Here is a 22,433-nt window from a genome sequence, read left to right on the forward strand (position 1 = left end):
CGGTTGCCCGCTTACGCCGGTAACCCCAACCCAGACCTTGACAGACCCTTTACGGGGGCGGAAATAACCGCAGCTCTTCAGACCCTGACAAGACACACAACGCCAGGTCACGACAAAGTCAACAACAAGACACTTAGGAACCTGGACTCTATGCCATAGAATTGTTGCTGCGCTACATCAACGAGCAATGAGAAAAGGGTCAAGTACCTGCTTTCTGGAAACATGCTGACATCAGCTTAATTCCCAAACCTGGAAAACCCATAAACTTCGCAAACCTACGTCCAATTTCCCTGACATCGTGCGTAGGAAAGGTATATATGAACATATGGTGCATAATAGTCTCGCGCCTTACCTCGAAGACAAGGATCACTGGCCTCACAGCATGTACGGCTTCCGCTCGCACCTCTCTACACAAGATATACTCCTGCAAATCAAAGAAGACATCCTGGACAATCTAAGCAGCCAACACAAAAGTGCCATCTTGGCCCTTGACGTCAAAAGGGCCTTCGACAATGTCGCACACCATGCTATATTACAAGGCCTACAGTCAACCCACTGCGGCGAGCGGGCATACAACTTTGTACAAAATTTCTTGACAGACCGCACAGCGACAATTGGCATCGGGAACCTTAGAACAGACAAACTACCGACACCACCGAAAGGGACACCCCAGGGCTCTGTCATATCCCCTCTACTTTTCAATTTGGCAATGAAAGACCTTCCAGCACAATTGGATAATATCCCAGGCATCAGTCACGGTATCTACGCCGATGATATTACAATATGGACATGCACGGGCTCTGCCGGCACACAGCAAGACGCCTTGCAAGAAGCAATTCAAACCACCGAACAGTACCTTCGCCGACGTGGCCTGTACTGCTCTCCAGATAAATCCGAATTACTGCTCCTTAAAAAGCGAACCAGAGGTCAACCCCCGGCGCCAATTCCTGATATCGAACTTCGAGTCAGCAACGCTCCAATCCCCCAGGTCAAAACTCTCCGCCTGCTAGGACTTACGCTACAGAAAGACGGAGCCGGCATGGCAACGCTCCATAAACTGCAAACTACAATTCATCAAGTTCTACATCTCATACGCCGTATCACAAATCGCCGACATGGCCTCAAAGAACAGGACACAATTAAAATTGTGCAAGCATTAATAACGAGCAGAATTACGTATGGAACGCCGTATATAGCCCTGAAAAATAACGAAAAAGAAAAACTCAATATCTTGATCCGAAAAGCCTACAAATTTTCTCTCGGTTTACCCGTCACTGCTTCTACAGACACATTATTGCAATTAGGCCTGCACAACACTTGGGAGGAATTGGCTGAAGCCCACAAAACTAGCCAATTGGAACGCCTAAAACTCACCCAGACGGGAAGACACACCCTACGAAAACTGGGTTACGAAGTCCCGAAAGAAAATAACGCTAAACAACGCATTCCTCTACATGTTAGAGAGAAAATCACTGTCGCCCCAATACCAAGAAATATGCATCCGATCCACAACAAAGCACGACGCAAGGCAAGAGTTCAAGCTCTTCGAACAGCATACGGGAAACGGCCTGACGTTAGGTACGCGGACGCATCACTTTGCCCCAGTAGATCAGCCCACGCCATCAGCATAGTCAATAACCAGGGACTGGAGCTAACTTCAGCTTCTATACCTACCAAGGACATCGACACCGCCGAAGAAGCAGCCATTGCCCTTGCAGCTACCACTGGCAAAGAACATGTCATCATCCTATCAGACTCCCAGACGGCGTGTCGAAACTTTCAAATTGGACGCATTTCATCAACAGCACCAAAACTTTTATCGGCCCACCCTGATTTACCCGAAATTTTCATCATACGGACACCGGCTCATTCATCACTGGAAGGGAATGAGGCGGCTCATGCCGCAGCCCGAGCCCACAGTCACCGGGCGCCTCCTTCTGGGATGTCAGCCAGCCCTTCCATTAGCCCAACGAGAGAAATAATCCCCAGAAGGTACAGTGACATCCTGGCCCACTACCGCTTGGGACGAAGAACCTTTCCGCCTCCACATCTCAACATGTCTCGCGAAGACACGGTCATCTACAGACAGCTACAGACTAACACATTTCCACATGGTACATTACTACACTCAATGCATCTGACACTGCACACATACACTTGTAAATTCTGCGTGGAGCCATGCTCTCTCCACCACATGGTATGGGAGTGCCGCCACACACCATCCCTTGCCCCAAACCCAAATCCCTCACTTGAGCAGTGGGAGGGCCGGTTGACCAGCTCCAACCCGGATCACCAACAACATCTGGTAGACCGGGCGAGACAGGCCGCCAAGACCCAGGGCTTCCTGGACTAAGGAGGTCCCCCACCTGGCGGTCAACCCAACAACATTGACTGCTCAATTAAATGTTTATTCCTCTTCCTCCTCCCGTGTTTCAAAGTTGCTTCAACGTTTGCAAAACTGAATACGCGGATGTCGGCACTTCTGCTTTTGTCGATTAATTTGGACAGCTCGGCTATTTCGATTCGGTCCCGCGCACTGCAGTCTAACATTTTCCGGCGCTTCTCAATACGGTCCCTGGTTTTCTGTGAGAGTTTCGATTCATAAAACTTGAGCTGTTTTCCTCCTACGCCGATTGCTGACCGAATTTCCGCATTAGTGAAGCGAGAAGTGGCAGCGTCCAGATCATTGCTTTTATTGAACACGGAGAATTTCTTCTCAAGTAACAATCTGGATTCTTCCACTTCGCTTCCCACAGCTTGCACGTTAGGCAAGTTTTGCTGTCGCATCCGTATTCCTTCCTTTCCGAAATCTAGGCAGGTGCGACTTCTTACCATCCTGTGATCACTTGTTCTAACCCTGCCAATTACTTGTACGTCGTGTACCATGCGTGGAGGGCCAGTTTGAAAAAAATCGATATCGCTTTTTTATTTCACCATAAAGGCCTTTCAAACTCCATTTTCTTCCTATTCTTTCTTTTGCGGAACAATAATTCAATAATCGAAGCGTATTTTTTTGGCAAAGGCAGACAGGATTTCCCCGCAGCTATTTTTAGAACCTAAGCCATATTTCCCTACCACATGTTTTCATGGCTGTTGTTACCCGTGAAACAATCCGAAGGAAAACCTCAGAGCAAGGTCACCGGCCAATCCACTACAAAACCAAGGAGGACAGCGGCCGACTGGAAGTGAAGGAAGAAGAAGCATTTCTCGTCAACGAAGTACACCTTAGTCCTACCACAAGCCCGAAAGGACAAGATGAGCAGGACAGCGAGACCCCAAGGCCCACACCAACAGTTTACTGGGGGCGTCTTCGCAGTGTGGCCGAGAGTACAGACGTAAAACAATCCCAATGGAAACCTCAGAGCAAGGTCACCGGCCACTCCACTACCAAACCAAGGAGGACAGCGGCCGACTGGAAGCGAAGGAAAAAGACGCGCGGAGCTCGTTCGAGAGGAGATTAAACATGGCGTCCAAGAATACGGTCGCAGTTTCATTACAAGTTTGTGGAAACTGCGACCGGTAGGCAGGTTCGTACTCTTTATTCCCCCCAAGCTCCCGCTTCCTCTTCCTCTTCTTGCCCGCTTGGCTTCGGTTAGACCACCTTCGTGGCCGATTGCCCGTGGAACGCGCTTCCAGTTTTGGCTTTTGGTTTTCGCCTTCACACTCAGCCACAACTGCGCGCCTGACCGAAGCTTAGCGAAGTGTCAGTCTGCACGTCCAATCTTCTTTTTCATGCGCGACACATGGACAGCGAAGTTGTCTCTTTTCTGCTTGTCAAGGTTTGCACTGCCCGAGGGAATGGCCAGCACCCCAAACAAATCTTGCATCTTTCCTTGTGAGGTCTGTAAGGGGGGCAGCGGTAGAAGCGAAGTGAGGGACGAATTTACGTAAGTACGAGGCAACGCCAAAAAATGATTGCACGTATTTTAGGCAGGATGGCGTGGGGTAGTTCACCACGGCCACGATTCGTTCAGGAAGCGGCTCTATCCAGTCGGTGGAAATCCTGTACCCCAGATACCGAATGGAGGAGGTGGCCCCAAACTGGCATTTGTGGCGGTTCAGTCAAAATACAGCCTCGTACAGCCGTGTTATTACATGATCCAGATTTCGGAGGTGGTCTTCGGGGTTTGACCCAAAAATAAGAATATCGTCCAAATATACGACACAAGCTTGATCTTTCAAGGACCTGAGGACTGAATTCATGGCCCTTTGGAAAGTGCTGGGTGCCGTCCGCAATCCGAACGGCGTGAGGTTAAATTCAAAAAGTCCTGACCGGGTACGAAAGGCTGTCTTACATTTGTCGTCTTCCAAAACGGGAATTTGCCAGTACCCGGCACGTAGGTCCAGTGATGAAAGTATGTAGATTTGCGCATCGTGTCGAGAGCGTCGTCGATGCAAGGCAACGGGTATGAGTCCGGTACGGTGAGCTTCTTCAGCTCCCTGTAGTCAACACAGAATCTAAGCGTTCCGTACTTTTTGCGCACGAGGACGATGGGAGCAGCCCAAGGTTTGGACGAGGGCCTAATGATTCTTGCGTTAAGCATCTCAAGAACCTGGTCGTCGATCATGGTCCGCTCCTTTCCAGCATAGCGACATAGCGGTACAGAGACTTGCGGATGATCGCCTGTTGGTATTGTGTGTACGAGGGGGTTAGTGCCGGGAAGGTGCGGTGTGTCGTCCCCGAAAAGAGCTTTGTGACACTCCAGCAAATGGTACAGAGCATCCGCAACGACCGGTTCGCCATTATCAATGGCCGGAAGGGACTGTCCGATGGTAGTGGGACACAGGTGGACTTGCCAACGCTCGATGCGTACCTCCATGTCGTTTGAAAGGAGGCAGTCTGCCCCCAGGATGACGTCTGCTGGCCGGTCCTCAAAGACCGGTATCGCAGTGAAGGACCGGCGGCCAGCCCCCGTCCCTATGGTCAGGTCAAGGGCTCCTACGGGCAAGGCACAGCCCCCGAGGTCATGCACCGGTGGTTGTGTCCACGGCTTCATAACGTCGTCCTGGGCGTGTCGTCGGTAGATGGCAATGCGGTCTGCGCCAGTGTCAACCAGGGCCGTTACGTCCCCGATCCCATCGATATGCACCTTAACCATGGGCAGGGGAGGTACTTGGTAGTGTATCTGTGGACGTGGCGCTGAACAAGCCTTGTTCCTAGGGTCAGCGCGCCCGCGCGAAAAGCATTCCTGGGGCTGAAGAACGCCTTTCCTTCACGTTGACGGGCCGTTCGGTGCCACGGTGGATGCGATAGCGGCAGGAAGCCAGCGTGGTGTATCGTCCCGCAGTTCTGCAGCCAGATGGATGAATGCCGGTGGGCTCAAATCTGGCAGCTGCACAGTCAAAATTACAGCATGAAGAGGGTCCGCCAGGCCATCTAATACATACTGCCTAGCAGCAGGAGCCTCCCAAGCAAGGTTGCATGCAGTTTGTCATAGACATAAGTTGCGACGTCCTCCTCAGGTCCTTGGTGGCGTGCACGCATTTGCATCAGGCGGTCATCGTGGGTGGCTGGCAAGTCACCGAATGCCATCATAAATGCCCCACTCCAGCTTGCCCAGGTTGAGTGCGAGTGGCCATCATAAAGATGCCACGCGCGGGCAGCATCGCGCAGTCGAGATTCAGCGAATGACCGCTTGGTGTTCTCAGGTCACGCATGGAGAGTGGCAAAGGCGTCTATTTTCTCCAGCCAGCTCACCGGGTCGTCGCGGAAACCATGAAACTATGGGACAGCGAAATCCACCGAAGATGAAGCCGCCCCACTCACGAACGAAGCGGAGACAGAACCGGTGAAATCTGCCAATAGTCGTGGCAACTCGACGACGGCGTGAAGAAGATCAGCGGTGGTAGGGGCGTTAGGCGACGTGTTGGAACTCAATTTACGCCCGTGCGCGCTGCCCTCGGAAGAAGGCGCTTGAAGAGATGGAACGTCTCTGCCACTTCGAAGTACCGTCCCTGAGGCCGGATCGGCACGAGGGAGATGGGTTCCGGAGGCGGGGTCGCCTGGGCTTCGGAAGTTTGTCGGCTGCGCCATTGTGAGAAACTGCGACTGGTAGGCAGGTTCGTACGCTTTATTCTCTTCGAGCTCCCGCTTCCTCTTCCTCTCCTTCCCCGCTTGGCTTCGGTTACACCACCTTCATGGGCGATTGCCCGCGAAACGCGCTTCCAGTTTTGGCTTACGGTTTTCGAATTCACAATATATAGGTATATATAAATATATATATATATATATATATATATATATATATACCCCGCAGGGGGCATCTGCTAAAGCAGATGTTTCCGTGTACTGTGCGACACCACGGACCCCGAGCACCCACGTCTAGCCGTACGTGGCAGCGCCGTGACCGGGGAAAAGAGGGTCCTGGTGGTTGAGCCGACGCCGAGTGCTTGGACCTTTAAGGCCCCTTGGCGAAGGCAACACACCACTTTGGCCTCCGCTTCTCGTATACGGCACCTCCGGTCTGACCCGCCCGGGGGGAATCGGCAGTCGCCTTTTCCTGTCCTCCCCTTCAACCTTTCACTTTCCTATCTTCTCTCTAACAACTTTCCTGTCGTCTCGTTCTTTCTCAGTTTCCTTTTTTCCTGGCGGCTAGGGTTAACCTTGTGTGGCGGACAACCCTGTGTTCAGCCATATTTGGTTATAGTCGCGGTGTACAGCTGGCGTAGGCATGACTTGCTCACGAGTTCATGTCCCGTCCCCTTGTTGGGCTCCATGGTGGGCGGCTGGCACCATGGCCGAATACTTTTTTCAATTTATGGCTTCCTTTTTTCGCCCATCTGATCCCTCTCGTAAAAGAGGAGGCACCGATGCAACCGCCCAGTTTTTCACGAAGAACGTTACCAACTTTCCACGCTTCCACGTAATACACAGCAGTGACGAAGAGAACACTGCTCGACTTGTATCGCCATTTCTAGTCGCAAAGACCCTAACTGCCACCATTGGGGAAGGCTATAAGATCAAGAAGCTTGCAAATGGAGACCTTCTACTCGAAGTATTTTACAAAAATCAGCTCGACAAGCTCTCAGCGTTAACTTCTTTCGGAGAAATTCCGGTAACTGTCAGTGAGCACCGATCACTAAATACAGTCCGCGGAGTCATCTCAGATGACGACCTAAAGTATGTGTCCGAGGAAGAGCTTCTAGAAGGTCTGAAGGAACAAAATGTGACAAATGTATACCGTATCAAAATCAAAAGAGAAAACAAAGAAATTCAGACAAGGCATATCGTCCTCACCTTTGCATCAAGCATCCTTCCAGAATCTGTGGAAGTGGGCTATACCAAAATGAAACTTCGACCCTACATCCCCAACCCACTGCGATGCTACAAATACCAACGCTATGGCAATGGCTCATTGAACTGCCGGGGCCGACAGACATGTGCGAAATGTGCCTCTCATGAACACCCTCCTGAAAACTGTCAAGCCCAAACATATCTTTGTGTAAACTGTGAGGGCAACCACGCAGCGTACTCACGTGTTTGCCCTGCATGGAAAAAAGAAAAAGAGATAATAACACTCAAAGTAACAGAGAACCTGACTTTCGCGAAGCACGGAGGCGACTCTCCTCGGCGCATACGCGACCCTACTCCGTTGTGGTGCAACAGAGCGCAGCATCACAGCGGTCTTCGGCGCTTGCTGAAGCCACACAGAGTGAGGTTCCAGCAAGGCCCCCCGCGCCCGCGGTGGAAGCAGCTAGCGCTGCGCCACCACCTCCAAAGCGGGCTGCACGGACCCCTGGTTCGGCAGTCTCCAAGGCCTCACCCCACACGGTGAGGTCAAACAGTTCGACACACGTGCGTTCTGCACGAGCCTCCAGCGTCTCCGAAGAGACGATGGACACATCTGAAGGAGGTTCTGCGCCCTCTACGTCGGATGGGCGGCGCAACTCTCTAGACAACATAAAGAGAAACAAGCCCCGAATCACAGGACCGAAAACCAAGTTTTCACCCCACCAAAAAAAGCAGCATGGCATTCATTGTCCACTGGAATTGCAGAGGACTTTTAAATAATTTAAATGACATCAAAGACATCTTCGCCACACACTCTCCTGTAGCCGTTTGTGTTCAGGAAACAAACTTAGGTCCTAAACACCATAATATACTCAAAGGTTACCAGGTCTTTCGCTGCGACCGAGAGCAGGCGAGTAGGCTCTCGGGCGGAGTGGCAATAATTGTCCAAAATGGCATAGCAACTCGAGAAGACAAACTTAAAACTAGGCTAGAAGCAGTGGCGGTCACAATAACAGTGTGCTGCGTGTACATTGAACCACACCTCACAGTAACACTGCAAGATTTTGAAGACTTGGTAAACCAACTACCGGAGCCTTTTTTAATAGTTGGCGATTTTAATGCCCACTCTTCTTTTTGGGGGAGCGAAAAAACTGACGCAAGGGGGCAGATTTTAGAGAATTTTATTTTATCCAATAATGTTTGTCTTTTAAACACCGGCAAACCTACATACTGCTCTCCAAGCTCAGGGAAAATGAGCTGCATAGATTTATCCTTTAGTTCACCGAGTGTTTTTAGCGATATTAAGTGGGATGTCATTGATAACCCATACGGGAGCGATCATCTACCTGTAATCATTAGTGTAACATCATGATCACCAACCATTATCCCAACAAAACCACGCAGGTGGAAACTTCAGTTTGCCGACTGGGGTCTTTTTACTTCCGAAGCTACTTTAGACCAAGTTTTTTCGGACACACTGAGCATCGACGAATTGAATGAAAGGTTTACATCTTGCATTCTTAAGGCTGCACGCTTAGCTATTCCACAGTCCTCGGGAATGGTGAGACAAAACAACAAAGTATGGTGGACACAAGAGTGTAAGGAAGCCAAAAAGCAGCAAAACAAAGCATGGGGAGTCTTGCGAAGATATCCAACGCAAGAAAATTTATTAGAGTTTAAAAGGAAACGAGCGAAAGCCCGATACATTCGGCGGAATGCCGAGAAAGATTCATGGAAAAATTACGTCTCGTCTATAAACAGCTCAGTCACATAAAAAAAATGTGGGAGCAAGTTCGGAAACTCAATGGCACGTACTCCCCTTTTACAGTTCCTCTTCTAACAGCACCTGGTGTACAAAGTAGCCTAGAAGAGCAGGCGGATATACTGGGCGAACATTTCTCCAGTGTCTCCAGTTCTGTGCAATTTGCAGAAGCATTTTTAAAATACAAACACACTGTAGAGAAACAAAAACTTCCAACACACGGTGGTATAAACGAACCTTATAATAGTTTAATAACGCTCCAAGAATTGAAGAGAGCTCTATCGGCCGGTAAGCAGACTGCACCCGGCCCAGATGATATACATTATGAGATGCTCGCACATATTTCGGGTCCTTCTGTAGAAGTACTTCTGAAGTTTTTTAATAAAGTTTGGGTATCGGGAAGGATCCCGGTAGCCTGGAAAAAAGCATTCATTGTAGCTTTACTCAAACCCGGAAAGCCACCAACCTCCCCAAGTAGTTATAGACCAATAGCCCTCACGAGCTGTCTAGCCAAAACTTTTGAACTTGTCGTGAATACCAGGCTAAGTTTTGTACTACAATCAAACGAACGTCTTGACATTCACCAGTGCGGGTTTAAAAAGGCGTGCTCAACAACTGATCATCTTGTCCGCATCGAAAATACCGTACGAGAAGCATTCATACACAAACAACACTGTCTTGCTGTCTTTTTTGATCTGGAGAAGGCTTATGACACTACGTGGAGGTTTGGAATAATGCGGGATTTAGTAGAGTTAGGCATCCGTGGAAGAATGATGAATTGCCTGAATGACTTCATGGCAAACCGTTCATTTCAAGTACGCCTGGGCTCAACCCTCTCGAGAACATTTGTACAGGAGAACGGGGTCCCTCAAGGGTGTATTCTAAGCACAACACTGTTCGTTGTAAAAATGAACTCCATATGCAAAATAATTCCAAAGTCGATTGTGTACTCTGTCTATGTTGATGATCTTCAAATAGCTTGTACATCTTCCAATGTAGCAACATGCGAGAGACAAGTACAGTTGACTATAAACAAACTGACAACATGGGCAGACAGAAATGGTTTCCAGTTTTCAGCACACAAAACAGTGGCCATTCTCTTTTTTCTCAAACGAGGCTTACAGACAAATCCGACCCTACACCTCAAGGAAACCGACTTACCCATACAAAACGAACACAAATTTCTAGGCATAATGTTCGACAAAAACTCACTTTCCTGCCCCACATCAATATGCTTAAAAAGAAAGCTTCGCGAGCTCTAAATATACTTAAGGTTCTGTCACGGAAACACTGGGGTTCCGACAGACCACGCCTTCTACAAGTTTATCGCTCCGTTCTTCGCTCCTGCCTAGACTATGGTATCATTGTTTATGGCTCCGCGAGACAGTCCTACTTGAAACGATTGGATCCCGTTCACAATTTAGGTTTACGTCTCTCGTCTGGGGCGTATAGGACATCCTCAATAAACAGCCTCTACGTCGAAATAAATGAACCACCACTCACATATAGAAGAACAATGCTCACATGCTCATACGTACTAAAGATCCGTTCACTGCCGAAACATCTGTTTTACCCCATAGTTACAAAATGCCCATCTAGAACACTGTTCAATAATAAACCCCAAGCTATCAGACCATTGCTTCTTCGGTTTGAAGAGAGATGCCAAGAATTCACTACGCTGCGCACATTACCTCAAATTTCCCATAGACAGAACCAACTACCCCCTTGGTATAGTTTTCCTACAACATGTGACTTCACACTAACACGCCTTCAAAAAAAGCACACACCGCAAGAACATATTTTGCAGGAATTTTTGGCACTAAACGAAAAATACAAAGACTACACCTCATTTTACACAGACGGTTCCAAAACATCATGCTATGTTGGGAGTGCAGTAGTGCAAGGGAAATGGGAAAAGGTGATCAGGCTACCCCAGTGCGCTTCGGTTTACACAGCTGAATGTTATGCCATTGCTGTGGCGGTAGAAAGGATAATGAGGAATAAAATTAAACGCAGTATTATATATACAGACTATCTCAGCGCAGTTACAGCAGTGCAATACAAAAATGCAGCTCAACCTCTAGTAGGAGAAATAATACACAATTTGGTAACAATCACAACACAAGGACAGGAAATTAAGTTGTGCTGGGTCCCTAGCCATGTGGGAATCAAAGGAAATGAAGAGCCGACGTATGTGCCGCACAGGCGGGTAACGGAACAATAGAGACAGTACAGATTCCTCACAGCGACTGCATGAAATTTATACAGAGCAAACTGAGGGAAACTTGGCAGTCCTCATGGGATAAGGAAATAGACAACAAACTCCACCTGGTTAAACCCACGATAGAAGAGTGGGAATCAAGCAGACATGAAGAACGCCTCAAAGAAGTGATTTTATGCCGTCTCCGCATTGGACACACACATCTTACACATAACTTTCTTCTTATGAAACAAGACAAACCGAGATGTGAAGATTGTGACCAGGAACTTACAGTAAATCACATCTTAATCTCATGTACAAAATTCGAGGCCTTGAGGAAAAAACATTTTAGGCTGTTCTACAGCGAGCAAACTGCATTTCACCCCAGCCTACTTCTAGGAGCGAATGCTGTTGTCAAACTTCCCTCTGTCTTTAGTTTTTTAAAAGAAGCTACACTTGTAAACAAGCTATAACAAGATAAAGCAATCGGTTATTATCCACAAAAAACACAAAACCTTTTGTTTGGCGCATGATAGCCTTAGTTGCTTATGCGCCATAAAACACAACACAACACAAAATATATATATATATATATATATATATATATATATATATATATATATATATACATATATAAATGTATATATATATATACATATATAATTATATATATAAATCTAGAGAAAGATAAACTTACAAAGCGCGCAGAAATAGTATAAGTAAAGAGTCGGATACACAGCAAGAACAATAACAAACAAGGTTTACTTACGTAGCGGCAACGGGACTTGCCTTCATCTGAGTAAAGTTACATGATTTTGCTGTCGCAAACATTTCGAACACATTTCTTATATAGGTTTGCAGAAAACTGTGAGAAGGATGGGAAAATGTTTCGGAAATGGAGAGTGTGCATACAGTCGGGCTACGCCTATGTTACAACAACAACAACAAAAAAAAGGGGGGGGGAGCGAGAGAGAGAAAAAAGGGGTCGTGTTAACAATGCAGCGTTCAAGGTTGCACCATGACGGGTCAACGTATGCCGCGCGGGCTGCAAGTTCAGACAATGGGGGAAACTGGACAACCGCGGTTTGAAAAGAAAGGGAAGAGTATACAGTAAGGTATTCAGTGGCTGGGGAGACTGGTTGGGGCGGAAGCGAAGATGGGTGTGCCCCCCGCGGATGAAGAGAATAGATAGGGGGCACAAAAGAGCATTTCACAGAAGCTAGCAACTGAACCGGAAATAGGTAGGGTCACAAAAGGTTAAACACGAATAGATCACAAAGAGTTAAACATTCTTAGGTGGTGGGAACGAGGCCTCCTTCCCCAGGACAAATGGCATTGTTGAGCCGCATTAGGCTAATAAAGCTGCTGTATTAGAAGTGTTTCTGCGAATTCTGATGGGAAACTCGAGGGTAGGAATAATGAACATAGTTATAAAAATTATGAAGCCGCTAATTTTAATCGAGGGATAAGCAAGTTAGTTTTCCGTAACTTTCATTAATTCCAAGTGTGGCTGACCCAAACTTTATGGCGATGTTCATTATTCCTACCCTCGAGTTTCCCATCAGAATTCGCAGAAACACTCCTAATACAGCAGCTTTATTAGCCTAATGCGGCTCAACAATGCCATTTGTCCTGGGGAAGGAGGCCTCGTTCCCACCACCACTTAATAATGTTTAACTCTTTGTGATCTATTCATGTTTAACCTTTTGTGACCCTACCTATTTCCTGTTCAGTTGCTAGCTTCTGTGAAATGCTCTTTTGTGCGCCCTATCTATTCTCTTCATCCGCGGGGGGCACACCCATCTTCGCTTCCGCCCCAACCAGTCTCCCCAGCCACTGAATACCTTACTGTATACTCTTCCCTTTCTTTTCAAACCGCGGTTGTCCAGTTTCCCCCATTGTTTGAACTTGCAGCCCGCGCGGCATACGTTGACCCGTCATGGTACAACCTTAAACGCTGCATTGTAACACGACCCCTTTTTCTCTCTCTCGCTCCCCCCCCCTTTTTTTTGTTGTTGTTGTAACATAGGCGTAGCCCGACTGTATGCACACTTTCCATTTCCGAAACATTTTCCGCTCCTTCTCACTGTTTTCTGCAAACCTATATAAGAAATGTGTTCGAAATGTTTGCGACAGCAAAATCATGTAACTTTACTCTGATGAAGACAAGTGCCGTTGCCGCTACGTAAGTAAACCTTGGTTGTTATTGTTCTTGCTCTGTATCCGACTCTTTACTTATACTAATTATATATATAATTATATATATATACAGAAAGATAGGTCAGCAGTCTACAACGCCAAAGGAGGCATAGGGGTGTGGTTAGGCGCTTTTCTTTATCACTACAGTTAATTAGGTAAACATTTTTTTTTATTTATACAGAAGAAAGAAAGAAAGAAAAACACGCGCCCAGAGTGGGGACCGAACCCACGCCTTTCGATTACATGTCGAATGCCTTACCAATTCGGCTATCTGGGCGACTGTGTTCTCCTTCACTTTCTGGGCTATTTATATTTACTAGAAGTGTATCTGACGCTTGAGGGTGGTAGCCAGCGCCACTCTGACTACACGGGGAGAAGGGGACCTTCTTTTTAACCCCCGGGGCGTGACTCGAACGTCTACAATATATATATATATATATATATAAGAGAAGAAAAACTTCGAACAAGGTAAAAGCACGATTGTGGCCTACGTTTCAGCAAAGAGAACTTGCTTTCCTCAGCTCTACGCGACACAATCGTGCTTTTACCTTGTTCAAAGTTTTTCTTCCCTTGTGTTCTCTACCATCTTCAAAGTTCTACTACTCCCTATATATATATATATATATATATATATATATATATATATATATATATATATACGATAGCGAAGTCAAACTTAAAAACATAACATTTACTCTAAGGTTTCGACCGGGGACCGGTCTTTTTCAAAAATACAAATAGTGCCGATGAGTTCGGTTTAAATACATTGCAGATGTGGGCGAAGCAAGCTGATGTATCAAGCAAAATGTAAGCTCTACGCGACACAAAAGTATGCGAGGCCCCAGAACGCAAGGGAGGGGGAGAGAAGCGTTGAAGTAGTGCCGGGGAACAGAGGGGAAAGGGGGGCATAATCAGGGCAGGCGAGGCTATAGGATAAGAGGAAGACGCTGCATGGCACTGAAGTCACCACGGGAAAGCAAGAAAGTGGGGTACTAAGGAGGGGCTCGTTTCCTGCTCGTTTCTTAACTGGTAATTGACTCGTTAGGACAAAAGGGTAGGGGAGACCAGAGTTAATTACGGACGCCTAGTGCAAGCGTTCACACACTCACACACACAAACACACACACACACACACAGAAGGAGGAGGAGGAGGAGGAAGGAAGGAATAAGGGGATTGAGACAAGAGGGGGGGGTGGTTTAGCGGGAGGGGTGCGAGAACCGCACTGGGGGAAGGCGGGGATGAAAGAGGTTTGAAGAAAGCCCCAAAACGGCCCGTGGTTTCACATGGGGTGAAAACGCGGAAGCGATTTCCTGTGTAAAACGTGACGGTCGTCCACGAGGCGGACGTAGAAAGGCAAGGTCATGCAATGCAAAGACAATACAATGCAAACTAACGCTAATTTAAGCTAGATCGCATAAATACCGAAATATAAGTCCACATAAGGCTATATAACACATAGAAAGAGGGAGATATACAGTGCCACACGAAGTTCACGAATAGCGTTCGTGCATGATCATATTACCAATAGCAATTGTTCAGTGCGAAAGGACACAGAATGATAATATTAAAAAAATGAAAAAAAATAAAGCAAAGGGTACAATGGTGAAATCTATGTATATTCATGCCTATACGGTGCAGCAACAATACACAAGCAGTACACTGATACAGTACAAAATACATTACGTACACAGTACTCTATACAAAGATTTGAAAAGCAGAGAGAAAAGAAGTAAAAAAGCTTCTCTTTAAGAACAAAGTTTCTCAGTTGTTCGCTGCATCAGCCTTCTCCGGTGCCCGATTGGGCAAGCAAGACAATCGGCCTGTGTTTTCGTTCATGCCGCTCAAGACAGTGTTAAACTTGTAAATGAGGTACAATTCACGGGCTTCAAGGTCAAAATGCGTTGTGAAATTGGACTGAAGCACCGTGGCCGTGAACGCGTAGAAGGGGTGGCCTGGATATTTACATGTTTAGATAGGGGAAGGTGTGGTAGGGATTTTATGTGTGCTCGGTGGTGGTTGATTCTAATTCTAAACGGATTCCCAGTTTGATCAACGTGCTGGGCGCGGCCTATGGTGCATTCAAGAAGGTAGATAATGTTTGCTCTGTCACAGTCAAAGTTTCCTCTTATCTGGAAAGAGGTTGAAGACGTGGTGCTGGTGGCGACAAATGCTTTAGTCATCATGGGGCACAGTTTGCACCTAGGCTTATTGCAGGATCCGCTGCCTGTGAAACGGGGGGGGGGTGTTGACCTTAGATGACGTTACAATATCTCTGATGTTCCTCGCACGTCGGTACAGGACGCGGGGAGGCTCAGGAAAAACACTTCGCAACCTTTCGCTTTGAAGCAAAATGTTGTGGTGTTTTCTGAGTATGCCGCTTACGTTGGAGGACGAAGCGGCATATGTCAGAATAAGGTTTGGGGTCGTGTTCAAAGATTTGGCTTTTGAGTTGGTTATCAGGTGGCGGCGGTCCTGTTTTTCAGACTTCCTAATGGCATCACTGATGACAGACGGTTGGTATTGTTCTCGTGTTAGGTCATTAGTTGTTGACAGATGCAAAATCAGATGGGTCACAGCATATCCTTCTAAAACGCAGAGACTGACTGTATGGTATGCCGAGTTTACAGTCTTTAACGTGGTTGCTTTTGCACTTATGCGCACTTATCCCGGCGACCATTGCCGGTAACGCACTCCCTCACCAGAGCAGGATGGGCCACCCTGGTGTAGTAACGGCCACAACCTCCCATGAATACGCAGACCTGTGACGCAGCAGAAGGTGCTAAGAATACCTGGACCCGGACACGCGCCATTGGGGTCTGAACCTGGCAACGTTTAACACGAGAACTTTCTTTAGTGAAGCAAGTCTAGAGGTGTTCGAGGAATTAAGCGCATAAATGGGATGTCATAGGGCTTAGAGGTTAGGAGGACAGGGGAAGGCTTTACGGTGCTGAAAAATGGCCACGTCTTATGTTACCGTGGTTTAGTCGACGGAAAAGAACTGGAAGTGGGATTTCTAGCCAATAATAGCATAGCTGGCAACATAGAAGAACACTGTAGTATTAACGAAAGGGCAGCAGGTCTTGTAATTAGGCTCAATAGGAGGTACAAACCCACTAGTGATGCAGAGCTACGCGCCCACATCCAGCCACGACGACCAGGTAGTGGAAGGCTTCTATGAAGATGTGGAATCGGCAATAGCTAAAGTAAAAGCACAGTATACCGTAGTAATGGGGGACTTCAATGCTAAAGTAGGCAAGAATCAGGCTGGAGACAAGGCATTGGGGAAATATCGTCTCAGCTGTAGAAATAGCAGGGGGGACCTACTAATCGAGTCGGCAGAACAAAATAACTATACGCAAAATGAATACCTTCTGCAAACGGGAGAGCCAGAAGTGTGCGTGGAGGAGCCCGAATGGGGAGCATAAAAATGAAATAGACTTCATATTATGCGATGGGCCTGGTGTTGTGAAGAATGTGGAATTTCTCGGAAGAGTAAGGTATAGTGACCACCATATTGTAAGATCTCGAACTAGGCTAGATTTGAGAAGGGACCCTAACAAGCTAGTACGAAAGAAGCCCATTATTGATCTAACAGTAAGACGTAAAGTAGAAGAATTCAGGATCGCGTTGCAGAACCGATATTCAGCTCTTACCGAGGAAGCAGAGTTTACCACACAGGAAGCCAGCGACAACATTACACGCTCTATAACGGAGTGTGCAGTAGAAGTCAAAGGCACGATGGCTAGACAGGATACTGGTAAACTGTCCGAAGAGACGAACCATCTAATTAGGAAACGGCAAACCATGACAATCTCCACCCCAGCTGACAGAAAGGAACTAACGGAGCTTTCGAAGTGAATCAATAGGCGAAATACAGCTGACATACAGAAGTATAATACGGAGAGGATTCAGTACGCTGTAAAGAACGGAGGTAGCATGAAAGCAGTGAAGAGGCGTCTTGGCGTGGGGAAAAATCAGATATATGCACGTAAAGACATGCAAGGCAATGTCATGAGAAATAGGCATAAAATAGTCACAGCAGCCGAGGAGTTCTATAGGAGTCTGTACAGTAGCCAGGATATCCAAGATAATGCGGGACGGGAAAGTAGTTCAGATGAGATAGACATCCCACAAGTAACGACCAAATAAGTGAGGGAGGCTTTGAAAGAAATTAAAGGGGGCAAATCACCTGGTGAGGATCAGATAACAGCAGACGTCTTTAAGGATGGTTGACAAATTGTATTTGAAAAACTGCAAACCTGTACACGCAATGCTTAATGACCGCAAGTGTACCAGAATCTTGAAAGAACGTGAACACCATCCTAATCCATAACAAAGGGGACATGAGGGGATTCAGAAATTACAGGCCCACCGGCTTACTGTCAGTGGTCTTCAAGGTACTTACCAAGGTAATCGCTAACAAAATTTCTGCCTAAACCTAAAGAACAAGCAATGTTCCGTAAAGGCTATTCAACAATAAACCATATTCACACGATCAATCAGGTAAAAGAGAAGTGCGCTCAGTATACTGAACCCGTATACATAGTCTTGATAGATTATAAGGAAGAAGTTGACTCGGTCGAAACCTCAGCAGTCATTCAGGCAATACGGAACCAGGGGTTGATGAGCAGTATGTGAGAATACTGGAGAATACGCTCACGTTGCCTTCGACACTGTCTAGCCGGTTTTTCACCCCTGGTTCCGGTATGTTTATTAAGAGTACGCCATGTAAACGGCTAGGACGAAATACTCCCCATTTGTAATTTTTCTGACCTAAGGAAATAATTGTAGACCCAGAAATCCCCAAAGGTGTGTTTCACCCCAGAAGCCCAGTACGACCAATCAGCCAGGCCAAACCTGCCAATTGGCGAATGAGAATGCCTAGCATGTGATTAAATTTGAACATTCTGACGCTTATCAGCTCATTTTGCTGCATATACCCTCAATATACCATATTCCTCCGCAGTCTCTGCCTCACAAACGGTTGTCTTCTCTCCCTGTCCAGCTCGCAGGCTGTTCCTTTCCTGTTTTTCTTCTTACACAAAGCAAACTAGGAGGAGGTCAGCTAGTCTCGAGCCACACTACCAAAAAACCTACACGAGGACAAGAAAGAGACGCATGAAGTTATGATTTCCAATTGAATATTTATGACATGAAAAATTCTTCGGCTTCAACAATTTGTCCTGTTAAGTCATTGTCACTTCTGCCCAAAACAATGGATTGTTAAAAATTCGGTACGCACCTATGCGGCATACACACAACTTCGGAGTGCCCTATCACACCCCCATTTCACATTGCAATCATGTTTCTGCAAGCTATCCTTTTTCCCCCCGGCCTCCACGGCTTACATACACTTTTCACATTGACACTGCCGTTGGCGGGTTGGGGAAAGTTTATTAAAAATGAAGAACATTCTGCATTAAAGAGGAATTCTGCACACAATACCCTTACTTCACTATAGATACTACTTCCGGTGATTGTTCTGGCATCATCGAGGCTTCGTGGTGCCGCAGCCACTGACTGCAAATAGTCACTGAGCCCCTAATGCGGGTGACCTTAAAGTGCTGCACGTTATGCTATCGTAAGCACTGGCGATGTTAAGTGTTACAAGGACCATGACGTGTTCTCCGAGGCAAGCTCTGGATGCGAACATCAGCCTAACAAATATAATTTATGGACTGAAAAATCTTTGGGTGGAGCTTAAACTCTGACGACTGACAAGAAGCCGGTTGAGGCGACGATGCCGCAAACTACAGACCAGCTTTACGATGTTGCTACTTCGAAAACCTGTTGCACTATTGTTTGCGAAAAACCCAGACCTTCGTATAGTACCATATCAGCAAGTTCTCACCTGGAGTTATTCAGCTATTTCCCATGAACGTGTTCTTTAACTTAGCTTAGGAAATTATTAGGAAACTGGTACAACAAAAACTGCAGCCTTAACAACGCAACACCATCTTTCCCCGGAACAGCTGCAGCGAGGTGAGCATCAACGTCATGCAAGGCCGGCTTAAGTGAAGCTGACCTTTGAAGCTCGGAACACAAAGTGAATAGCAGAAGCATAAGAACTGCGGGAATTCAGTTGATGTGCAATCGGTTCCACACGCTTCCACACATTCACGAGTTGACTGACAATCTAATAACCGTTAAAGGCACCTAAATACAAAATAAAAGTTGTTTTATTTAGAAACTGGCTGAAACTGACTGTTTTATAATGCAAAGAGGAGCGCAAACTGCAGTCTTCTCTGTCACGGCGCATATCTGCTGCATATCAGGAACTGATCGCGTGATTAGCGAAGGCATGGCAGCACGCGCTGCTCTTCCGTTAACTCGCAGCGTGTCGCGGCCGCCGAGCATGTTGTTGTAACTTGAGTTTGATCCACCGGAGGGATTGTCAAGAGATTTGAATAAGCCACACAACAAGGAGCACATGAAGTACCTCCTCGTCATGCTTTCGCCAAGCGTCGCACCGACGAGAGTCTCATGCCGGCTCAGAATACTGGCCTTCCCTTACCACTTTCGCTACACTTTCCTCCGCTATTTTCTTCATGTCTTGACTCGTGCGGTTACAACGCCGTCGCCGCTTCCAAGCCACAGTACGGGCCGCCAAGGTGCTTTGCAATAAAAAGGTGTTTTACAGTGCCCTCATCGCTTTTGCGCCAGCATGCGATGCTTTATGACTGAGAACTGAAACAACATAGGCAAACATTTTGATTCTTCCGCTTCAATGTGTGTTTTATGAGGTCGACAATGACGTATGAAGGGCAGGTGCCTCACAGGTAAGTTAGTATGTTGACCGACGCTGCTTTGAACGGCAAAAATAACCTTTGTCAGCTTGGTTACCACTTATCGTCATAGACAGCGTTACGATACCGCTCAGAGATACTGTCCGCACACCGCTTTTTTCTAACCAGGCTTGTACCTGACTCGTAGTTACGGTTGATAGTAATCCCGCCGAGAAATATTCCGTATGGCACGGCAGCAAGCCTCACGTCAGTAGCGTTGTCGCTTAATCCAGTTGGCCGCTGTCGTGTCAGAGAAGCCCAACGTACCAGACGGTGGTGCAGCGTCCACTGACATAGTGCCTGCCGTACGCGCCTTTATGCCTTTATGTTTAAGCGTTTTCTCCTATATTTTGTTGTTTCCAAACAACTCTTACTGTTATAAATAAACATGGGCTTAATGTAAGCGGGAATAACAGGTATTTAGAGCTACAAATCAATTCTTGTTCTAGATCAAGTATGCTTGCTTTGGCATCAAATTGCGTATGCTAAGCAAATTACACGGTCATTCGCAATGTTGAAAACAAGCTTTTCACTATCTCTACGTACTCTCACTACAAACGATAGTTTTCTCTTTGAATCATCTTTTTTGATGACGCTACCGTGTTTATCATCTACGTAAAAAGGTTTATCTTCACACCTTAAAGATCACTCATGGCACATTGTCATGCCTTGAGCTTATACAACATGTTCCACTCCAGATGCCGCAAACCAAGAGCAGAAAGAAACTTTGAACACCAACGTCTGCGTGTATTGTGACCGATGTTTCTATTGCAGCCTTAATCCAATCAGTTAAATCAATATATTGAAGTGTTTCATTATTCCCCGACTGTTTTTCGTAAATCTGTGACAGGTTGTTTGCGGTACGTGACCGTTCTTTCCTGTTCATAATATTATGAGTGACCGTCACCCCAAAAGTTGAACAATAAATGCTCTATTTACGGCGTGAAGGTCACTCATAGGAATAACTTTTCAGTGTCATTCCGCATGTAAAATATGTGCTTCCCGTTTAGATGTAAGCCACCACGGACGAAGTTTTTTTGTATAACTTATATTGTCTTCGTATATACCTCTGACGGGAAAATAAGTGCGATGATCATTTGTGACCTATGTTTCATGGCTTGGCATCAGATTTTTGTACAGATATCTAGGCGCTTTCGCGTTTGTTCTTTACGATGAGGTTTTTACACTAGGCTCTTTAGCAAATCGCAATTTTTTGTGGCCGCAGTTAAAAATAACAAGAACTTGCTGAGCTCGCGCACGTGAGCCTGGCCTCGCCGCACCCGCCCAGCAGTTAACAAAACGACGAAAATGCCCAGCGCTCGTGTGTGCGGGCCTCGCGGCGACAGCCCAGCTTCACTTGCGAACGTTTCCAAGCCAACCATTCCCATTTGGGAGATTGGCCAAGACTGGCGAAAAAAAAAAAAACTCCAGTGCTCACCGTAATCGTGGCAGCACTTAGTCGGAACGAGAAAGACACGTCCTTGCCCACACCATTCAAGGTGATGTTCAGTAATTATTCCATATAAAAAAATGAAGGATGCTTACACTTATCGCAACAATGAACGAGTACACGTCTTTGCGGCAGCGAAGAAAAAGCACTTACGCAGCAATCGTGGAGTCGACCCATCGTGATGGTGGGGATGGTTGCGTACCGCTTCGCTACCTTCAAATCTTACGCGTCGGTGTTAACGTTCTTCATTTTTTTGTGTTGTCTCTACCCTGTGCCCTCCCTTTCATTTAAGACTTTGTGAGATGCACGCATCGTTCCACGCTGGTCTCTTTGTTAGCCAGAGCGTAGGCCCACCTGCCGTTCTTGGTCACCCCGATACTCGCCGCCATAACAAATCACGTGACTTGCCAAGTCCGCTTTCAGGCTGCGGACAAGGCTCAGTTTTCAGTCTTTCTGCTAAACTGATCAGCTGAGCGGCGCGCGGTTTCGGGCCCTCAGCTGAACGGCAGCCGACCGACACTTCCTCCACCGCCTCCCAGGCATGCGCTACTGGGTCGTCTCGGGCTACGTGACTTATCTTCCGGCTTACGAGGAGGAACACCGCGTTTGCCGCTGACCAAAGCGAGCCGGGTTTCCTTCTGTGAGCATTGCACGGGGCCGAATGGCGTTGAGCCGTGGTCGGCAGTACAGCTACATCGAAGATTAACCAAGTGAAACGAAGACTCAAACTGAGTAAGCTGAGGTTTTGCTTTGCATATGCGCAACTATTTTTTGTTCCAGGTCAAACTTTAATACTGTCTACAAG

Source organism: Haemaphysalis longicornis, unplaced genomic scaffold, assembly GCF_048455015.1.
Source record: "Haemaphysalis longicornis isolate Haplotype H1 unplaced genomic scaffold, Haemaphysalis longicornis Haplotype H1 scaffold_5, whole genome shotgun sequence".
NCBI lineage: Eukaryota > Metazoa > Arthropoda > Arachnida > Ixodida > Ixodidae > Haemaphysalis > Haemaphysalis longicornis.